General features: G+C 44.1%; 1 protein-coding gene across 1 annotated transcript in view; it reads left to right on the top strand.

Moving 5' to 3' along the window:
- Positions 1 to 16387: 16387 nt before the first annotated feature.
- pitpnm3 (PITPNM family member 3) overlaps positions 16388 to 23042 on the top strand; it is a 545233-nt gene continuing 538578 nt past the window's right edge. The window contains exon 1 of the mRNA XM_078547946.1: positions 16388 to 17438. The gene's annotated coding sequence lies outside the window, so the exon portion shown is untranslated. The remainder of the gene's footprint in view (positions 17439 to 23042) is intronic.

Genomic DNA, 23042 nt, shown 5'->3' on the forward strand with positions numbered 1-23042 from the left:
ACCATCCAGCCGGGCTGGAGCACTGAAGAGCCCCGGCACCTGGGAGTGTCTGAGGATGTAGGCATCGTGGGAGCTGAGATCTCAGGCCCAATCATCTGACAGATATAGTCGACTGTCTCCCTTGAGAGATGGAGCCTCCTTCGGCACTGCACCTCAGACATATTGAGGTAGCTGCTTCACCGCCTGTAAACCCTGGCAGCAGGATAGTGGCGTCTTCTGCAGACCCTTCCACCTTGGACTACCTCTTGGCCCTGCCCCCCTTGTGCCTGTGCCTGACCTCCCAAAGGTGGCTCCCCTGGAGGCTGAATGTGGATTCCTGGCCTCCTCCCCCTTCTAGCCCTCCCTTCCTCCTCAGAGGAGTTGCCTTCAGTGGAGAGTCCAGCTCCCATTCCCAGGCTAAGGGAAGTCTTCCTGAAACCTGCGGACCCAAGAAAGATTCCTCACTGCAGAGAGCTGACCTGAAGGTTGTGAGTCCAGACCAAGCAGCTGGTCTGTGTTTTGAAGTATTGCAGGTCACACAGGCACGTTTCAGTAACTTTGAAACATCAATATTTGACAGAGACACTCGCGACCCCACTGAGCCCTCTTACCCCGCCCGTGGGTGAGGTTTATACAAATGTGTCCTACCCGCCTGCCCATTGCGCCCGTGCGGAGATTGCACGGGTGCTGAAAAATCACTGTTGATTGGAGCGTCAAGGGCCTTAAGTGGCCTATTAATTAATGGCTGACGTGGATCGGACAGCATCGCGCGCCCTCCCAACAAAATATCGTGATGGCGCGTGGTGACGTCGAGACATTCGCCCAACGTCACCGCGCGTCATTTTACGTGTGTGTGTGAGGACCACCCCCGCCAACCGGAATATTCTGCCCATAGAGAATAAGGAGCAGCTGGAAGAAAGGAGACACTCGCAGAAAGTGTGAGGTTAAAATTAGAGAGAAATGGAAAAGTGTAAAGCCAATAACAGGAGCAAGTATGCATAAGGCGAAGAGAAAAGACCTACAGGTGAACAGAAAAAGCAGAAGATAAGAAGGCGGCAAAATCATGGGAAGGCCATGGATGAATTACTGATGTCAGCTGCCAGTTGGTGAAGCTCCAAGTGGACAAATGGTCTTGTAAAATGAGCCAGCTAGAAGGTGAGAGACAAACTGAAACACAGTTGATGGCAGGTGTGGACACATTCTTTAAAATCAAAATCAACATCATCTTATTTAAATGCAACAGTGAACTTTTAATTCAGGATTGCGAAAATGTAGCAGTACAGTTGGCCAATCTAATAGTACACTGCGTAAAAGCATAACGGTACAGGGAAAACAATACTGCTATAGAGGGAGTATCTTCAGAGAGTCTCCTGTAGCTATCATATATTTAATATGTTAAAGAGACAAGCAGCCTTCTACAGTTTCATGTTCCGTTAGTGTTTCATCTTTCCTGGGAGAGTGTTACAAAATGGATTTTGTGAAATACTTGATTTGACTGTGCATAGCTCATTAGTTGGAGGAACTCTGGCAAAAAAAAAGTCAATATTAACAGGATTTGTCGATTCCTAAAATTAAATGTACAAAACCCACATTTTTTGAGTATGTGCTGTTACTGGCATTTCGAGTGGGACTATCCCAAAGTCAACAGCATTTTGGCATGTGAAGAATCCATTGATACAAATCAATGAAATCGTTTAGATGAAAGAGCAACATTGGCAAACCTTTTAAGCGATCAAACCAGGATAAAGAATTGGGGTTAACTTTCATGAACATTATTGCTGCCTTTTCGTTACCTTAGTAATAAGGCATATGGTTAATTAGGGGATTTTCCTTTCACCTCTGAGCCTTTCAGAAGGAAAGAGAAAACTTGATAAAAATGAATTCTTGGGATGTGGGGGCCATTTGTTAGCTGCCCCAGGCAGTGGTGGGTCTTCAATGGCTGTGAGTGGTTTGACACAACTGAATGGCTTGCTAGGGTACTTAAGAATGCAGTTAAGAAGCAACCGTGATGATGTAGGACTGGGTTAATTATAATATGTATATCTTGGCCAAGTGTAATACATGTAATTGCAAGTGGGTAATGATTCTGCCTTTCACTTAATGATATATTTAAATATTTTTAGAAATAAATGCCAAACAACTCTACATGAATCCATGTATGTGTGTATATACATAAATATATATATATATATCTATATCTAAAGAGTGATTGATTGCAGAGGTCAGTGCACACGGATTTAAAAAAATTAATTTATGGACCTCACTGGCTGGGCCAGCATTTATCGTCCATCCCTTGCCCTTGAGAAGGTGGTGGTGAGCTGCCTTCTTGAATCACTGGAGTCCATGTGGTGTAGGTACACCCACAGTGCTGTTAGGGAGGGAGTTCCAGGATTTGACCCAGCAACAATGAAGGAACGGTGATATATTTCCAAGTCAGGATAGTGAGTGGCTTGGAGTGGAACTTCCAGGTGGTGGTGTTCCCATCCACCTGCTGCCCTTGTCCTTCTAGATGGTAGCGGTCGTGGGTTTGGAAGGTGCTGTCTAAGGAGCCTTGGTGAATTCCTGCAGTGCACCTCGTAGATGGTACACACACTGCTGCTACTGTGTGTCGGTGCTGGAAGGAGTGAATGTTTGTGTATGGGTGTCAATCAAGCGGGCTGCTTTGTCCTGGATGGTGTCAAACTTCTTGAGTCTTGTGGGAACTGCACTCATCCAGGCAAGTGGGGAGTATTCCATCACACTCCTGACTTGTGCCTTGTAGATGGGAGACAGATTTTGTGGAGTCAGGAGGTGAGTTAATAGCTGCAGGATTCCTAGTCTCTGACATGCTCTTGTAACCACAGTATTTATATGGCTAGTCCAGTTCAGTTTCTGGTCATTGGTAACTCCCAGAATGTTGATAATAAGAATAATGTTGATAATCAGGGATTCAGCAATGGTAATGCCATTAAATGCTAACGGGCGATGGTTAGATTCTCTCTTGTTGGAGATGGTCATTGCCTGGCACCTGTGTGGCATGAATGTTACTTGCCACTTGTCAGCCCAAGCCTGGATATTGTCCAGGTCTTTCTGCATTTGGATATGGACTGTTTCAGTATCTGAGGAGCCATGAATGGTGCTGAACATTGTGCAATCATCAGCAAACATCCCCACTTCTGACCTTATGATAGAAAGAAAGTCATTGATGAAGCAGCTGAAGATGGCTGGGCCTAAGACGCTACCCTGGTGAACTCTTGCAGTGATGTCCTGGAACTGAGATAATTTGGGAGTCCTAGTCCAGAAATCTCTTAAGGTTAACTTGCAGGTTGAGTCGGTAGTTAGGAAGGCAAATGCAATGTTGGCATTTATTTCGAGAGGACTAGAATATAAAAGCAGGGATGTGCTGCTGAGGCTTTATAAGGCTCTGGTCAGACCACATTTAGAATATTGTGAGCAATTTTGGGTCCCGTATCTCAGGAAGGATGTGCTGGCCCTGGAGAGGGTCCAGAGGAAGTTCACGAGAATGATCCCAGGAATGAAAGGCTTAACATATGAGGAACGTTTGAGGACTCTGGGTCTATACTCGATGGAGTTTAGAAGGATGAGGGGGGATCTGATTGAAACTTACAGAATACTGAAAGGCCTGGACAGAGTGGACATGGGGAAGATGTTTCCATTAGTAGGAGAGACTAGGACCCGAGGGCACAGCCTTAGAGTAAAGGGAAGACCTTTTAGAACAGAGATGAGGAGAAACTTCTTTAGCCAGAGAGTGGTGAATCTATGGAATTCATTGCCACAGAAGGCTGTAGAGGCCAGGTCATTGAGTGTATTTAAGAGCGAGATAGATAGGTTCTTGATTGGTAAGGGGATCAAAGGTTACGGGGAGAAGGCGGGAGAATGGAGTTGAGAAACTTATCAGCCATGATTGAATGGCGGAGCAGACTCGATGGGCCGAATGGCCTAATGTCTGCTCCTATGTCTTATGGTCTTATAATTTACCTCCAACAACCACAACCATCTTCCTTTGTGCCAGGTATGACTCCAACCAGCAGAGAGTTCTCCCCCTGATTCCCATTGACTCTAGTTTTGCTGGGGCTCCCTGAAGCCACACCGGTTCAAATGCTGCCTTGACGTCAAGGGCAGCTACTCTCACCTCACCTCTGGAGTTCCGCTCTTTTATCCATGTTTGAACCAAGGCTGTATTGAGGTCAGGAGCTGAGTGGCCCTGGCAGGATCCAAACTGGGTGTCAGTGAGCAGGTTTTTGCTAGCAAGTGCTACTTGATAGAACTGTTGATGACCCTTTCCATCGCTTTACTAATGATCAAGGGTAAACTGATGGGGCGGCAATTGGCCAGGTTGGATTTGTCTTGCTTTTTGTGCACAGGACACACCTGGGCAATTTTCCACATTGCTGGGTAGATGCCAGTGTTGTAGCTGCACTGGAACAGTTTGGCTAGGGGCGCGGCAAGTTCTGGGGCACAAGTCTTCATTACTATTGCCGGAATATTGTCAGGCCCATAGTCTTTGCAGTATCCAGTGCCTTCAGCTGTTTCTTGATATCATGTGGAGTGAATTGGCTGGAGACTGGCATTTGTGATGCTGGGGACATCCAGAGGAAGCCAAGGTGGATCATCCACTCAGCACTTCTGGTTGAAGATTGCTGCAAATGCTTCAGCCTTATCTTTTGCACTGATGTGCTGGGCTCCCCCATGATTAAGGATGGGGATATTTGTTCCTCCTCTAGTGAGTTGTTTAATTGTCCACCACCATTCAAGACTGGATGTGGGAGGTCTGTAGAGCTTAGATCTATCCATTGGTTATGGAATCACTTAGCTCTACCTATCACTTGCTGCTCATGCTGTTTGGCATGCAAGTAGTCCTGTGTTGTAGCTTCATCAGGTTGCCAACTCATTTTTAGGTATTCCTGGTGCTGCTCCTGACATGCCCTCCTGCACTCTTCATTGAACCAGGGTTGGTAATGGTAGAGTGGGGGATATGCCGGGCCATGAGGTTGCAGATTATATTCGAGTACAATTCTGCTGCTGCTAATGGCCCACAGTCTCATTGATGCCCAGTCTTGAGTTACTAGATCTGTTCAAAATCTATCCCATTTAGCACGGTGGTAGCGCCACACAACACGATGGAGGGATCCTCAATGTGAAGGCGGGACTTCATCTCCATAATGACTGTGCGGTGGTCACTCCTACTGATACTGTCATGGACAGATGCATCTGCAGCAGGCTGGTTGGTGAGGATGAGGTCAAGTAGGTTTTTCCCTCTTGTTGGTTCCCTCACCACCTGCTGTAGACCCAGTCTAGCAGCTATGTCATTTAGGACTCGGCCAGCTTAGTCTGTGGTGGTGCTACTGAGCCACTCTTGGTGATGGACATTGAAGTCCCCCACCCAGAGTACATTCTTGTGCCTTTGCCATCCTCAATATTTCCTCTAAGTGGTGTCCAACATGGAGGAGCAATGATTCATCAGCTGAGTTGTGGAGGGGCGGTACATGGTAATCAGCAGGAAGTTTCCTTGCCCATGTTTGACCTGATGCCATGAGACTTCATGGGGTCTGGAGTCAATTTTGAGGACTCCCAGGGCAACACCCTCCCTCCCGACTATGTTGGCACCTCTGCTGGATCTGTCCTGCTGGTGGAACAGGACATAACCAGGGTTGGTGATGATGGTACCTTGGAAATTGGAAGGTATGAGGCACTGAGGATGACTATGTCAGGCTGTTGCTTGACTAGTCTGTGAGACAGCTCTCCCAATTTTGGCACTAGCCCCCAGATGTTAGTAAGGGGGACTTCGCAGGTTCAACAGGGCTGAGTTTGCTGTTGTCGTATCCGGTGCCTAAGCTGATGCCGGGTGGTCCGTCCGGTTTCATTCCTTTTAGACTTTGTCATGGTTTGATACAACTGAGTAACTTGCTAGGCCATTTCAGAGGGCATTTCAGAGTCAACCATATTGCTGTGGGTCTGGAGTCACATGTAGGCCAGATCGGGTAAGGACAACAAATTTCCTCCCCTAAAGGACATCAGTGAACCAGATGGGTTTTTACAACAATCGACAATGGTTTCATGGTCATCATTAGACTTTTAATTCCAGATTTTTATTGAATTCAAATTCCACCATATGATCCGGTGGGATTTGAATCCGGGTTCTGAGAGCATTGCCCTGGCTCCCTGGATTACCAGTCCAGTGACAATAGATTACCGCACTATATATATATTCATTTGCAAGATGGTGGCAGTTTGAAAGCAGTGGACAGGGAGCTGAATCCTCTGGAACGGGAGTGTCCAGTTCAGCTTGGCTGTATCAGCGTGGCCTGGGAGATGAGTGTTGCTGTGTTGGAGCTATTGCTGCTCAACAGGGTGCACTGGGCCAGCAAAAGCAGACAGCCTCCTCAGCTTGGAGCTTTCCAGGGCAGAAGAATAGCAGGATGTCAAGGATGGCCGAGTGTCTGCCGATGGCCTGTGTCCATCTGGGATCGGAGAGCTTTCCAAAACGCCACATGTTGCCTCATCTCCTTTCCCTTCAATACAGCACCATAGCCTGGCACAGGAGATGTCTTGGAGGATATAGCCACATTACGTATCCATTGGTTGTATCTGTGCTGGGGAAGGCACATGAAAACCTAAGACTCTTTCTCTATTTTCCATCTCTCTTTATTCTGTTTCTCAGCTGTGATGTTGACTGTAGTGACAAGGGGCATGGTACGGCTGATTTAATTCTCTCATTTTTTCATTTGGTCATCCATCAGCAATTGTACCCGCAGCAAATTTTTGTAAGGACAATAAAAGCGTATTAAGTATGGCAGAAAAATGAATGTAAGTCATTAGTTCCACAAGAAATGTTATGGAATCTGATCCAAATGTCCATTTTTGTCAAGAACCTATTCAAATGGAAATTCCATCGGAGTAGGTAGCTAGACCTGCTGGCACTTGTTACCATCTACCAATCATCCTTAGTGTAGACTTTCTCAAAGTATGTGGCAAACAAATCAAATTGGTATCAAACTGAAACATGTTTATGAAGCAATCTTTCAACTGATATTCCAAACAAGATAGCCTTGAACGTATTGTTTCAGATTTCTATCTTCTGGCAGTGTTTTTATTGCATGTTGTGATGCGTATGCAATAAACTATGTCCACCTAGAGAACTACAGGTTGTAGCTCTGCAACAGTATTTTACCAAATCACTCAGCTCTATGCTGTGAGATGTCCCAAATGTTTTGGATCAGCTGGTGCTAGTTTAGTTTAAAACTTCGTTCCATTAAAGTTCATGTTGCAATTCGTTTGATTTTTTCATTTGTTTGCAGATCGTTAGGGATCATCTATTGGCCTCCCAATTAAAACTAGCTGAAAACTCTGCCCAGTTAAACCCTTAGGCCAGAATTTTCTGCTCCTGTTGGCGGTGGGCGTGATTGGTGGCGTGAGTGGACAATATGGCGAGAAGGCCAAAAATCGGTTCTATGCTGTCGTGAAACCAGTTTCCGATTGTCCGCTGCACCCATCAATGGCGCCACACGTCAAGAACCTAATTTCAATGTTCTAGCATCTCATTATAAACCCTGCTCGTCGGAATCATCCCCCCCACGCTGGATCATTCCGGCATGTTGGCGTGATTGCACACCGACGCGTTTCACAACTGTACATAAGTGACGTGCACATGGTGAGCTGCATTTCGCTCTGGACTGCGAGGTTTGTTTGCCTACTTTGCTTCAGGCAGCACTCGTGGTCATCAGCAGCGCCAGGATTCACAGCCATTACATCACCTTCAGTGGCGCTCACGGGCAGGTCTCTACCTACCAGACCAGCCACAAGGCGGGGGGGGCTTTTCAATGGCTGCAGGGTTATGGCTTGCTTGGGGAAGAGGGAGAAGTGGCCTCAGGTAAGGGAAGAGGCTGCAGGGCGAGGGCTGTACTGGGGAAGGAGGGTATCCCAGGGTGTGTGTGGAGGGTACATGTTGATCTGTGCAAGTGGCCTCAAGATGGTGAGGGCTGAGGAGGAAGTCTCCAGAGGAGATGAGGCCAGATGGAGATGTGAGGGTGTGTGTGAGAGAGTGAGTGGTGATGTCCCTTGAGCTGGCAGTGAGTGAGATGCCAGTGAATGTGTGATGACCTTGTGAGTGTGTGAGTTTAGAGCGATGAGACGGTTGCCTTACCCTGGCTGCACACATGAGATCATTCATCCTCTTCCTGCACTGGATGGCCAACCTCTCTGAAACCATGTCTGTTTCCTGGGCTGCTCTTGAACAGGCTCTAATTGATGGCATATGGAAAGCTGACCATCACTGCCACTGCCTCCCGAGCCGGACTGGTGAGATTGCTGGACCTCCTGTGGTCAGAGTGGGGGTGGAGGACATCACGGAGGCCTCCAAAAGGCATTCTAGCAACGGGACACTGAACTCTTCTTGGCTTTCAGGGCTATGTCTTCACTGGAACAGTCCTGGGCTGTGAGCATTGAGAACTGTGTGTGCACGGCTGCAGTTTAGATATGGCACCCGGTGTGAGGTAACGGTGTGGTGGGTGATTCAGATTCCACCTGCCAGTGAGACAACCTGTTTCCTTTGGCTGCATAATTAATGAGGCGCGATGATATGATATGATACGGTGTGAAAACCCACCATTGCAGCCCACAGGTAAAACAATCGTCTTTCACGCCCACTACCACACTTAGTGCAATTCTGGGACAATTCTGCCCTCAGTGATTCCTCGTAGAGATCTTAATTGAACTCTTCACAAATTAGTAAATCTTTGAACAGGTGAATTTAAATTTCTTCCATGAAAAGCAACCCGATGTTGGTATTAGCTTTGATTGCAAGGCTTTATTGTCGGGTTTTGGCAATTGATTTGGCATTTTTTTCAGAATAGTCCATAGCTGTTACCCAAGTCTACTTCTCAGTTTCATTTAGATGAAAACATTGATGTTCCATCATTTTATTTCCCACAGTACAAACTTAAATGATAAGGTCATTTCTACTCTGTTATTATATCTCTTGTGCAGGCACCTGAAAATGGTTAGCCAAAAGCTGTACACACTACTGTAATAATACTCAAACTAATACTTGAGTCAGATTTATCACAAATTATTTACTCTTATATTCTATGCCCTTATTTTTATAATCCAAAATGTTGTTGAATATTTTGGTTACATCTACCTGCACTTGTAATCAGTGAGTTATCTATTTGAAATTCAAAGTGACTTTGTTCACCCACTTTCTTCGGTGCTTTTTCAACAACAACAACAATTTGCATTTACATAACATCTTTAGTGTAATAAAATGTTCCAAAGCAATTCATGGGAATGTTATCAAACAAAATTTGCATCTGTTTTTCTAATAAATGTATACAGCACTCCCCCCACCCCCCCCCACCACTTCAAAAAGTTTATTATCTCACATTTATCCGTATTAAATTGCATCTACCACTTGTCTGCCTAGTCCATTCACCTGTCTACCTGGGGACTTGTACAGTCCACCTGGCTGTTTGCCAAGCTCCTTATTTTTCTATTGTTAGCAAATTTAAAGATTCTGTTTCCTCTACACAAGTCTATATGCCTATGCGGGGAACGAAAGTGGTCATGCTGGTGTTCAGTATTTTCAGTTCATCTCCAATCTGAACAACACTCATTTACCCTAATTCTTTGCTTCTCATGCATCAAATTTATATTCATGAAACTATATTTCCATTGTTGTTGTACACCTGCATTTTTGTAACGAGCCTCTTATGAGGCAAACTTACTTACGTCTTCTGAAAAGCTGTATAGATATCGATTGTGTTCTCATTGTTGATTCAATTGGTTCCTTCAAAAATCTTTGTCGTGGAGAAGTAACTTCATTTGCTCCATGTCTGTTTCCTGGGCACCTCTTGAACAGGCTCTAAGTGATGGCATAAGGAAAGCTGACAACTGGGGTAATCAACACCTGTTTATTCAACATAACTGTGTAAATTCAATGCAGCATGTTGGGATATTTGGTGAATTTGGCTATTGTTCCTCAGCATGGTGCTTCCACCTTTAAATTATATATCGTCTGTGGAGAACGTAGAATGGTAGATTAACCAATTAACTACCTAGCAGGATTGTCTTCCTTCTACACACCTTCACTGTTACGATACCTCTCCATCCATAAAGACTCGGTAAGTTTGCCTTTGGTGGGGGAGGTTGTGGGGTGGGGGGCATGGTGGAATTGCAGGGTGGGAGGTGTTGTGTTATGTGCTTAGCTAGTTTCGGGTCAAAATTATTTAGCACAACAGTGTAGGGGCTTGGACTTTATAAGGTGATAATAGGAGTTTTTAAAATGACCCTTAAAATTCCTTTGCATTGTAATGAGTAGAACCCAGGCACTGGGACCAATACTTACTCTGACAGAAAGATTACTAGTTCTGAATGTTGCATAAAGCATCAGCTGCTCTGAGCTATGCTTTAAATGGGAGGGGCAGCTCACATGTACACAAGCATAAATTTTACCTTTAAATGGATGTTTTAAACAAAAAATCAAGCAATAATCTAAAAGCCATCTTGCTCCCTACAAGTTTGTGTGGGATGTGGATCGTGTAATACCAGGTTTTTGCTGCTACCTTAGATCATCATTTGGAATTAATTGGTAGAGTTCATTTACTTGTTGCACATAAGCTCATCCAGCTCAAAGTCTGCTACACAATGGGCTGATACCACAGCATCCTTTTTGGCAGGAAATGCATTGGTTTCTTTGTTGAGCTCAGTGATTAATCAGCAGCAGCTTTCTGAGATCTCAGCAGGCAATTTAACCAATATTACATGAAAAGGTTATAATAATAAACAGCAGACTCTGTGGAGAAACAAAAAATAACAAGTTAGCCAGAATCCACTGGCACTCTGTAAAATAATAATAGTGACCTTCCAACATCCTTCAGAACGTCACACACTTAACAAAGCTGCTTTTCCTTATGTTACAATCTGCAATCCTCTCCAGAGTAAAACGATGCAGTAACATTTCCATATTGTGTAAATTACTATAAATGTTCACTGGATGGCATATTATTTAAAAGCCATGGGAGAGAGTCTAAAAGCAGCAATGGACTCTCAGAGTGCCTGTAAAATAAATAGGCGGCTTCAAGGATGCTATTTTGGCCCATGATGTCATATAAGGCCTTTATATTGTGTCATTGTCTTCAAACTCCCTTCTCCCCATTGTGCCATTGGAAGCTTTACTGAAAATCTTAAGTCTCGCTTAATTGCCAATTAGTCTTCGAAACGATAATGTCACTACTTTGCTTAAAGATGCATTTTCAGGGCAACTACAGCTCATCAGGCAGTTTATTACAGGTAAATTATTTAAAATCCGGATTTTGCATCTGTTTTAGTTTATGTTGTCTTTCTTAACAAATGCACCAAACATGCTTACCTTTCATGTCGTTATGCAATCTGCATATCAATATTGCTAATATCCTGCTTTACAAAGACTAAAATTATTGAGATTCGGAACTCCTTCTCAAAGAATAGAGGAGACAAATTCGGTTGAGATACTGCAACACTGGTATTACTGTTGACTGTACTACTGTACTGGGTCACTGTTTAAAAATAAGGGGTCGCTCATTTAAGACAGAGATGAGCAGAAATTTGTTTTCTCAGAGGGTCGTGAGTCTTTGGAACTCTCTTCCTGAAAAGGCGGTGGAAACAGAGCCTTTGAATGTTTTTAAGGCAGAGCTAGATAGTTCCTTCATTAACAAGGGGGTGAACGGTTATCATGGGTGGGCAGGAATGTGGGGTTGAGGTTGCATTCAGAACAGCCACGATCTTATTGAATGGCGGGGCAGGCTCGAGGGGCCGAGTGGCCTACTTCTGCTCCTCATTCGTATGTTCGTATATAATTAAATATTTGTGCAGTGTAACGTTATATTACTTTTCATTATTCCAAATTATGTCAGGTTAGAAATTTGACAGATCCATCAGCTGATCTGTAGAGCGGTGATTATCCCATGTACCATGTTGGCAATTATTAACAACCTACTAAACTGCTTCAATAATTTAGGTTAAAAATATAATAAAATACAAGTAAAAGTAATGGAGGGGGTGGGGGAGGGGGTGTAAAAACCTAAGCCTATTGAATAATTTAGTTGTGATTAGGAAGCAAGTGTCTGGAATATCTCCCTCTAGTAACCATATCTAGTTCTTCCTCAGACACCTCCTGAACAGGAACAGAAGACTCGAGGTTCATGATTGTTACTAACAGGTTTTCACATTGTCACACAAAATGGCTGCCTTGTGGCTACATCTGTCTGTCAGTTTTAAAGTATAGTCAACAGTCCGTGTACAGCATATTTCAAAAGAATATTTATTCATCCAAATTTCTACGCTTTTTAATGTTACAAGGAAAATGATCTGTAATGTAGTAGAAAATTGACTTGGAGGAAAGCTTTATTATATTCTTCCACTGTGAACTGAACGCATATTCATGCATTTCCATGCCCCCATTTCACGTTTCTGCTATTTTGAGCTGATCTCTATTTTTCAAAGAAAATCCATTTAGTTTTCCATGCTGAACTCTCGTTTAACAGAGATTCATTGTATCAGAAGGCAGTAATTAATGGAGGGGACAAAGGTCTCGCTTGCTGACTGAAGAGTCGGTGAGAGCCCTGCATCACCTCTTTTAGGGAAAGGTCCACCATATTAAGTGCCACTCAGGCACTTAACTGGACAGCAGCGGGCCTTTCCTGGGATTAAGGACTCGGGGGGGGCAGAGGTCCTGCCCACTGAGAGCTGCCAATCAGAGGCAGCAACACTGGGAAAGTGGCAGCTGCTGCTGGTATGACACCCATCCAAAGCCCAGGACCATTGCTGGATTCCAGGCCACAGGTGAGTGATGGCTGGAAGGGGGGTCGTGTGGGAGGTGGAGTGAGGGGGGTTGGCAGCAAAGGGCAGGGAGGTGTCTCTCAGTGAGCCCCCCTGCCCAATGCCAGGTCCTCCGAGTGCCTTTGGATCAGGGACCCTTCCCTGACAGCCTGCAAGCAATCATGCGAGGATTTTCTTGACATGCTCCCGCACACAGTGAGCTCACCCCTCCCAACCCAGCACTGGGTTAATATCAGCGGCTGTGGTATGAAACCGTTAAGTGAGCATTAATTGCCCAACTTAAGGGCCTCAATTGGCAGAGGGACAAGAAGGCTGTCCATGGACCTCCCTGCCCTGGGCTTAATCAGGGTGGAGGTGAGAAGGCAGCAGGGTCCCTGCCCACGACCCTCCTGCCTGGTTAGATACCACCCCACCATCAAATTTGCCAAATGGAAGGCATTAAATTCTGCTCAGAGAGTGTGACCATGGTCATGATCTTTCCTGGCAATGAATTTGAAGCTTACTCGAAACAATAAACTCTTGAATATCTAGAATCCTAAGTAGAATAAAACTTTTTGTCAGTCTGTGAATTATCTGATATTGGCCCGTAACCTCTGGGGCTGAATTTTCTGCCTGTCGGGCGGATGGGCCCGACCCAATCTCCGGCGGGCGGGGAGCCGAGCCCTGCCGGAGAAGCGGGCCCTGCCGCCATTTTACGTGGGCGGGCCAATTAAGGCCCTCCCAGCGTGATGTCCGGCGGGAAGCGCTATGCACTCCCTGTGCGGGCGGGGGGGATTCCCCAAATGCGAGAGTGTGCTCTTTCACGCATGCGCACGATAGAGCGCACATCTCCCTGAGGCTAAGTGCAGCCTCAGGGAGATCGCTGACACTTTGAAAAATATTAAAATTAGAAAAAAAATCCTTAACATGTCCCCCTCATGTGACAATGTCACACGAGATGGGACATGTTCATAAATTACACTAAAACTTTATTAAACATTTTAAATCCCTACATGAAACCTCGTCCCACCGCTGGATGAGGTTTCATGTTTTCTCTATTCCCCGCCGGGGCTCCTGGCCGACCCACGAGCCTTAAGGTTGGATGGGCAGGTCCTTTAATTGTTTCAATGATCCTGTCAACGGCCTCAATTGGCCACCAACAGGTCGGTGGGCGCGCAGCTGATTTTGCTGTTCCCCCGCCTTCCTGAAATTTTAAATGGGGCCGAGTGACATTGGGGGTTCTGCCCAACATCACTGCGTCATTTTACACGTCGGCGAGCGGGCCCCACCCCCTGCTGGCCGACGGCAAAATTCAGCCCCTGTGCTCTGGGGCAGTGTATCTGGGGGGTGGGGGGTACCCGGAGTGGGGGGTACCCGGGGTGGGGGGGTACCCGGGGTGGGGCGGTACCCGGGATGGGGGGGTACCCCAAAGATGCCGCCCGTCTCACCGCAGTTCCCAAGTAAGGATTGCACATCAAATGCTTGGGAAGTTCAAATTTTTGATGGGTAATTACACTCCACTGGGAACCATTTAATAAACCGATTTAAATCACAAACTCTGGATAGTTCCGACTATGTTACAGTAATAGTTATCCAGAAAAGGTTAGAAGAATTAAAACCACTTCTAGCTTCTGTGTAACTAAGGCACTGACCCACCCAGACCCTCCATGGGCCTCCCCCTGACCCCTACAGGCCATGGGATTCCCCCACGACCCCCGACTAAACCCTCCAAGTACACCCCAACACCCTGAACCACCGTGGCACCCCCGACTCCCCTCCACACCCCCCGATATATATCCCTACTCCCCCAACTGCCCTCCCCATCCCCAATTACACCCCCAGATCCACGTTTGGGGATGTGGGGGGGATGTGGGGGGTGGTGATGGGGGAGGTGGGCGGGGGAGGTGGGGGGGGTGGTGGGGGCAGGGGGGCTGGGCTACCCACTGGGTCGTCTTGAATTTGAACCACCAACTCACCGTGGCTGGTGTATGTGCAGAGATAAACCCTTCTGAGACAGAAGCAAAACACATCCCAGGAAGGCCTAACCTGGGACATGGTGTGAAAAACTGAATTACAGGACAGTCCCAGAAAATCCAGGATGGGAAGTCATCCTGCATAGATTAGAGGCAATGTTACAAACCAATGTTTTAAAAATAGCCAGCTGATACTCTGGGATTATATAAAAAGATAAATGACCTAACCTGCACTTAGTTACATCCACTAGAAATGACCTTAGGTACGTGAGATAATAAAGACCAATGGAACACATTTTACCAACTGTTTGTCTGAATCGTACAATTATCCTTGAAAGGGGAAGGCTGCTAACAGTGGAACCACCAAGTGAAAGCAACAGGATCACTGAGTTCAGTCTGAAACCAGCCAAGTCACCAACCTTCAACAGCCATATGCTTCTCGACTCTAAATTACTTAATCTATCCTCCCCACTCTCTAATTATTTTACTTCACTGGGTTAAGTATAATAAAAACTACCCTCATTGTGTCTTTATGCTCACAGCCCATAAACAGTTAAACGCTCACGGAATTGGTAAGTATACTCATTTATTTCGAAAAATAACCTGTTGCAGTCAAAGGAGGAGAGGGAAAAGAGGGGAGCCCTTCATCTCCCTTCACCTGATGGTAATACTTTGATTTTCTTAGTACTTGCTAAGTGCAGGCCTTTATTAAAGCTAGTGTGCAGAGGTTTCAATGTTATTCATGCTTCCTTAATATTTGACCATGGGCTATATAAATTTCATATAAATTGACAAGTCAGTGTGCACACTTGGGTACACTTTTTGTTTCAATTGAAATTCGAGCTCTTGGCAAATTCCACAAAATGACTGTTCCTATCTGGGAAAATCAGATGATGGGTAAGAATATGACATGTACATTCTCCAGTTGTGAAGCAGAACTGACTATTTCAGTTGAAGTTTGGTATACATTGAAAGGAAAAGCTCTTGATCGTATCTGACAAATACCATATCTGGTATGAGAATGTTTAGTGCAGGCACTGGGTCCATGGTGTACCTAACTGACAGTGTTATGCTGTTACTGGGCTGAATAATCGAAGATAAATTCTTATTTCCTATCACAACTTCCTTCCAGCTCCGCTGAGTTTAAGATCACACACACATAATACATCGTGGATTTTGCATAGATGTTGCTGTGTGTGTTGGTGTTCACCGACGCAAAGCATAATCTGAGGAACTACTGCACAACTTCATTCTTTTAATTCATTGATTATGCTATCGTTGGCAAATGAACCTACCACAGCACCATCTAACCATATTTCAGTAGGTCATGCCTAATTATAATGTCAGAATTCCTGCAAAACATTAAGAATGATATCAGAGCAAGAATTTAAATTCCAGAACTTCAAATCAAGAAATGCTTGAAAACAGGGTTTGGAAATCTGCTTTCATTAGGGGAAACAGAATCAATGGCTATAACTATCTTTTTAACTACAATGAATGTGAATGGCCACACACCCTTCAGTTAGATTGATTGAGAAAGATGTATCAGTGGGGGTGGAGCTGAAGTTGATACAATTTGAGTGGTAGTTTGTAAAAACTTAACAATGTAGATTATTCTTCACAATTGCTGATTGTGAGTAGCTTCCTCCTGCAACACAATTGCTGGTATGAATTTAGTTAAATCAAGAAAGAATAAATAGGCTGAAGTAAACAAGTTGTGTATTAAGATTTAGATGGATAAATAGGGATAGGTAATGGCATAGGATTTCTGGGAAAAAATACACCACTGAATAAAATCAGGCCTACAGTGAATATATTTAATGGTGACCCGGTACTTCGCATTTGAATTCTTCAAAATACAAATTGTTCTCTCATGTGATGGACAAAAATGAAAATAATGGACTCCTTTGCCAGTGTCTTAGCAATTACATTGTTAAGGTTTGTTAATATTAATTACATTGTTAAGGTTAAGAGAAACAGGTGATAGGCATTAATTGTCTTTGAACGTATATAAATAGGGGATAGCTGGGACACTGGATTGTGTGGAAGGAGAGCTGTGACACTGAACAATTCAATAAACTCTCTCAATAAAGAAAAGCTCTGTGTCTTGGTTTCTGCTTCACCAACTGGCTTGGACCCTGTTAACATCTTTTCGCAATACTTTTTATTTTGTTTTCTCAGTTCTGTTTGCCTTCCATTATTTCTGTCACCTTTCTCTCTCTTTCTCTCTCTCCCTATCTATCTCTCTCTCTCGGTCTGCCTCACATATGTTCTCTTATTAAATTGTAATATTCTTTGGGGCAGTTTAAACATCACATCTGCACAGTTTGGCATTATACATATTAGGTATGATCAACATGGTTTCGCGTCTGCTCCCTACGTATTGAACCATGTCCGTTTGTTAGTCTTTTAGTAGCGTATTTGGGTGGTTAATTTTGAAGGTTATAAACTTATTTAATGTGAGTATTGAGAGTACTGCAGCACTGACCAATGTCGTGAGGCACTGTAGTGTCTACTGGGACATTCCAGTGGACTATATAATCTTCTCCTCCAACAGCAAATCCCCCTAGAGATCCTGGGAGACCAACAACAAAAAAATATTTTCATTGACTTCACTGTATGGAAAGCAACTTAAAAAAGTGGTAAAACCAATATGGAAGGAAGAATATTAGCAGAATCAACCAAACGTAGGAGGTGAGTTTTGAGTTGTATTTTGATGTATAGATACAAAAAATGTTCAGATTTGAGCCTGTTTAAACATTCTCTTCAACTTGGTCTTGGTAAAAATGGATATTGTGTATAATCTTCACAATAAAGGAGAATCCATATATGACTGTCTCTTTATAACTTCATTTCTTGTCTAACTTCTAAGAATAACATTTATACAAGAGGCTAAAAGCTGGGATGTTTGACATAAACAGGCTGCCTATTTAAATAGGAGCCTGCTGACTTGGAGTGCATGTTTTTGTTGTCTGCAATTTAAAATTGCAATAGGCTGCGTTGGGCATGAAAGGTACATATAAGCCTCCCACTGCATTTTATCTTGGAGAACAGAATAATTGATGTTTTGTACTTTACATTTTCTTCTATAAACTATAACATTTTACAGCTGCTGACAAACTGTTAAACAATGAAGGATTTTCTTTCTAAGTCTACTAAACAGTGACTTGTTCCAGTAGCATCTGTAAAATATAATATTACAGCCTGTGAAATCATGTTCATTGTCATCAATTGTCAAGTTATGTGAATTGAGCTCAGGGGTCTTTTTTGTCTGCGCCACAACACTTTCCAGTCAAGGAAAACAAAGTAATGAACACAAGAATCTGACACACGCATATTAATCGACTGTCGGCAATATTACAGGCGTTTGTATCACCTTCCTCTGCTCTGAATTTAGGTTGGATTGCAGCTCTCATCTGCTGTAACTTAGTATAACAATGTCTTCAACCTACATTTAAACTCCTTCTGGTTTTAATGTCACCTCCCAAAATGTTACCATCTATCTTTTGTAATTATTTGCTTCAAATTAGTAATTGATTTAAGGGATATGCCTTTGTTTCCTGTTTTGATTTAAACCACGCCGTGTATAATTTAAGTACAATCTTAGAATTTCTACCTTGATTATAGTTGTAACCCTAGGATTATACTAATTGAAACTACATCGATTATAATTCGGGGTGGGATTAGAGGTTGGAGGGTATGGTGGCAGGGAACAAGTGGGGAACCCAGGGTAAGGGACTATTAATAATACTTATCTTCCTTGCTGCTGTTCCTTGCAGGTATTGCTTGGTGGGGAATCCACCACTATTTCCCTGTTCAAGTTTAAATTGCAGACTGGCCCTTGTAACCTCATTGGAGTCTGACCTATCTATTTAAATAGGGCCCTGCTGACTTAGAGTGCATGTTACTGCTGTCTCCAATTTAAAATAGCAATTGGCTACATTGGCCATGAAAGGTGTATATAAGCCCCCACTGCAGTTTGACTGTTCCCTGCCTGGTTTATGCAGCATTGGTTGGTTGAGGCAAGAGGCAAGGTAGTGGCTGGGGTTAAAATCAAGACCCATGTCTCTCTCTCTTGATTTAATCATAGAAACAGGAGGAGGCTATTTTGCTCCACCCAGTCTTTTCTGCAATTTTGCCCCTCGAGCCACTTCTGCCATTCAGTGAGTTTCATGTGTAATCTGTCCTTGTCCTCTTCATAGCCGTCGCGATTAGAACTGTCTTGAAAGAATCTCTCTTATTAAACCTTCCAGCCTGAGGTGTTGTATTGAATGAAGTTGACCTTTACAGCTTTCACAAATAAAAGGTAATTTAATATAATTGTGTACGATAGGGTCGTAGGATTTAAAACCAAGTTCTTTTAAATTGACTTAATTGATTTAATTAAATTCAATCAACAGATTGCAAGTAAATTAGCAGAAATGTATCTAAAGGTATATATTGATGAAAGTTAATTACAAATTCTAAAAAGTTATGCTTTAGTTATTTTCTTTTTAAAAAGTTACTTTTTATTTGGAATTCACTTTCCTGTTTCTTTAAAAGCTTAAGACAGTTTTAGCCTCTATTTTCCTTACACCATGTTGGCATATTACCCTGAACTAAGGGATAAGAATGTAGGAATGAATGGCTTGTATTTTGGAAGCAATGGCACTCACCACTCATCTCATTGACAGCTGCCCATGAAGTACACATGGACTTCTGAGCAGAGACTTGTTCTAATCCAGAATCTGATCCAATGTGACACCCTTTACAAGAGATCGTTCGTACCTGTGAGCCAGGTAATAAAGAGTGAAGCTCTTTGACCAATCAGATTAAAGATTGTTGACTGTGACATATAGGGCAGGATTTTTACCTCGTTGGGCAGGTGTGGCGGGCAGGTGTGGCGGGCAGGTGTGGCAGGCAGGTGTGGCGAGCAGGTGTGGCGGGCAGGTGTGGGAGCGGTTGCAAAACCGGCCACCGCTCGCGATCGAGCCCTGACCAATTAACTGTCCAATTAATGGCCAGCCAGTGTGAATCACACGCTGCAATGCTGAGCGCTGCCAGGGTGGGGACAGGGGGAGTGTGAGTGTGGAAGTTGGCGCACGCGCACAATTGTGTGCACTGAAACCTCCCTGAAGGCACAGAGCTGCCTCAGGGAACTGAAGATTTTTAAAAGCTTAAATAAAGCATTGAAAAATGTTAAAAACATGTCCTCTCATGTGACTCTGTCACATGTGCAGGGACATGTTGTAAAGGAGGTTCACACATCTTTATTTTATTTTTAATTTCTGTTGGAAACCTCATCCCACCAGTGGATGAGGTTTCATAAAAAATCCAAAGGCCGCCTAGCCAACCCGCCCGGCCAACCCTCCCGGCCAACCCTCCCGGCCAACCCGCCCGGCCAACCCGCCCGGCCAACCCTCCCGGCCAACCCTCCCGGCCAACCCTCCCGGCCAACCCTCTCGGCCAACCCTCCCGGCCAACCCGCCCGGCCAACCCGCCCGGCCAACCCGCCCGGCCAACCCTCCCGGCCAACCCTCCCGGCCAACCCTCCCGGCCAACCCGCCCGGCCAACCCGCCCGGCAAACCCGCCCGGCCAACCCGCCCGGCCAATCCCCCTGGCCACCAACCGTAAGATTGGACAGGCAACAAAAAATTGCATTTAATTATTGCCTTAATGGCCTTAATAGGCCTGTTAATTGTCGGTGGGTGTGCTGCTGACTCCTACATGTGCCCCCCGACTGAAATATTGTGCGACTCATCGCGCGTCATTTTGTGCTCGAGCAGGTCGGGCACATGCCCACCTGCTCAGCTAAAAATCCTGCCCAGAGTCTGAACCACGAAGTAGAAATTAGATTTAAATCATGTACAGAAACCAGAATGAAAAGTGATAAATACGGATTAAATGAGGAGAGGGAGAGAGAAAACAAAAGATATGAAAAAAATGATTTGTTTTTTAAATCTCCAATGTTAGTTCGCTTTTGAAGGAATGAAACCCCACATTTGTAAAATTATATTTGCAGTGCCAGAGAGGTTTGTCAGTAATTATCAACTGTTAAAAATTTACTTATTCTTGAATGGACCATCCCTAATTTTTTATGACAACTTTAACACGGAACGCGTTGGCAAGTATCCCAAGTTATTGCTATTGCACGCATTTCATTCTGGAGTCTATCAGTGAGGACTGTTATAATGTACCTGTTGAGCAGTTGGGTATTGTTGACAGCAACATCTGAATTTCCACATTTAAACGCATTTGTGTGGATGACAAAGGTTGCTATCCAATTTTCTCTCTCTTAATGGTGAGTGCTGCTAGCCTCCCAATATTCTCTATGAAAAATAAATAAATTTGTGTTTTAATCTGTTATTTAAAATGTTAATGAAAGAATCAGAATTGTTTGAGGCAAGGAGGGATCCGTTGTCAGCATGGGGTTCTGCCTTTTCTTCTCTCCTTTTTATATGCTTGTTTGCTTGCATATTGGCGACAATAGAAAACTGGACAATTGAGGTGGCCTCAATTGCCTGAGCTACCCAAGAAAGGCTGGGCTTTTGTGTGGTTGCTTTAAGTGTTTGAGAAAAATTCTGGTGAGTGAAAAGTGGTGGGCATCCATCGCACCTTCACTTGATCAGGAAATACAAAGTTCTTATTTTGCACTGTTAAACAATGCCTTGCAACTGTTGTATCTTCTAACTGAGAAATTTTACAACTATCTATATTTGTCCCATTATGGATAGAATTTAATATAACTATTATAAGCAGTCTGGTAAAAAACCCCTTTTCCCTTATGATCTGGTTTGACAGGTATCTTGAAATTTGCGTTGCAAAATGGGTGATAGCTCCAAGGCACAAGGTGAAGGCTTTGTAAAGCTTAATGCATATCTGATTGATCACCATTTTATAATCTGATACTAGAAACGCACTTGATAGATTTTGTTCTATGTAGATTAAGTAATCTCCAGAGTAGCTGAGTTTAGTGCATTGTAAAAGTGCCAACTGGCTAGAATTTCTAGAATGTTTGTAACCTGTGGTGTGACTAATTGTTTTTCCGTGGTACAAAACACATAGGGGAACAGCAGTACCTGAAGCAGCAGAAAACTGTGGCTTGAAAACTAGGATGACTTCAAGTGAGGTCCTCATGTGAGGGAGTTTAGCAAAGAGGCCATGTTCCTTGTTACACCCCCTCCAGGAGAGTCAGTGATCCGTCACTGTGGGCAAAGCCTTCCCTCCCTGAAACTGCTTCCGCTTTTTACCTTAAGTCTACCTTGTAGCTTGGTCTCACAAAAGTGCTGGAGGAAACCCTTCCGTTGAATGCTTAAGATTTTTGAACCATGAAAAAATTGTCTTTGGATGCATATCTCATACGCCATAAACTTAACCTGCCACGGGACTTTGTGGACACAGGGCAATTTGGTCTTGTCATTCTCCTATCTTCCTATTTAATGCAGTCCCTGAGGACTGTGTTTAAACATGCACAAGGACCCCAATGCACTACTCTTAAATCCACATATAGAATGATTAATGCTACCTGTTGTACATCAGAATGTGAGGAGTTTGCATTGGCAAAACCCATTATAAATGTCAACTTAGGAATTAATAATAAAGGAAAGGTTTACATAAAAATATGACAACGGGAAGTCAAGTTGTACAGGAGGAAAGTCCACATGAACATAAAACTTTTAATAAGATATAAATATCATTGAAAGATCTAAACGACAGACTGAGCACCATAGAATGGGGCACTTGCAGCATTCAACAGTATTGATGTACATTGTGGTGCATGATAAATCAAGATTTGTTTTAATAGTTTGTAGATTGTAGGACAGAGATTGAGTTCCACAATTCTAAGATCCTTGGAACGAAAAATTTTGTAGGAGATTCCAAAATGTCTTAGTTTCAACCTAGTGATGATGCTTGAATGAGAAATAATATATAATGTGCAACAAGCAAAGAGAACACCTCCTCCATTGAAGAGCTGGAAATAAGCAGCCTGGAAGACCCATCACAGCGCTTACCCGCACCCTCCACCAGCAGAGACACACACCTTGGTAGGACCTGGATCTAGAGCAGGCTCGGGTTCATAATCTGGTGGTCACCACACGGACACGTGTCCACAGCAGGAGGAGGCAGGTTCAGCCGAGCTCCCCTGCACTCAGAGGACCACTGGGGAAGAAGTATCTGTGAGATCTGAGTCAGGTGGTGAGCCTCTGGATTCAGCCTTCCAACTCATCCTGGAGAGTCGGCAGAAGACAGGGGAACATCACGCAGAGCTATTGGAAACACTCAACAGAGTGGCACATGAGTTGGGGGAGTGCATCCGC

The sequence above is a fragment of the Cetorhinus maximus genome, chromosome 9 (assembly GCF_964194155.1).
Source record: "Cetorhinus maximus chromosome 9, sCetMax3.hap1.1, whole genome shotgun sequence".
NCBI classification, from domain to species: Eukaryota; Metazoa; Chordata; class Chondrichthyes; order Lamniformes; family Cetorhinidae; genus Cetorhinus; species Cetorhinus maximus.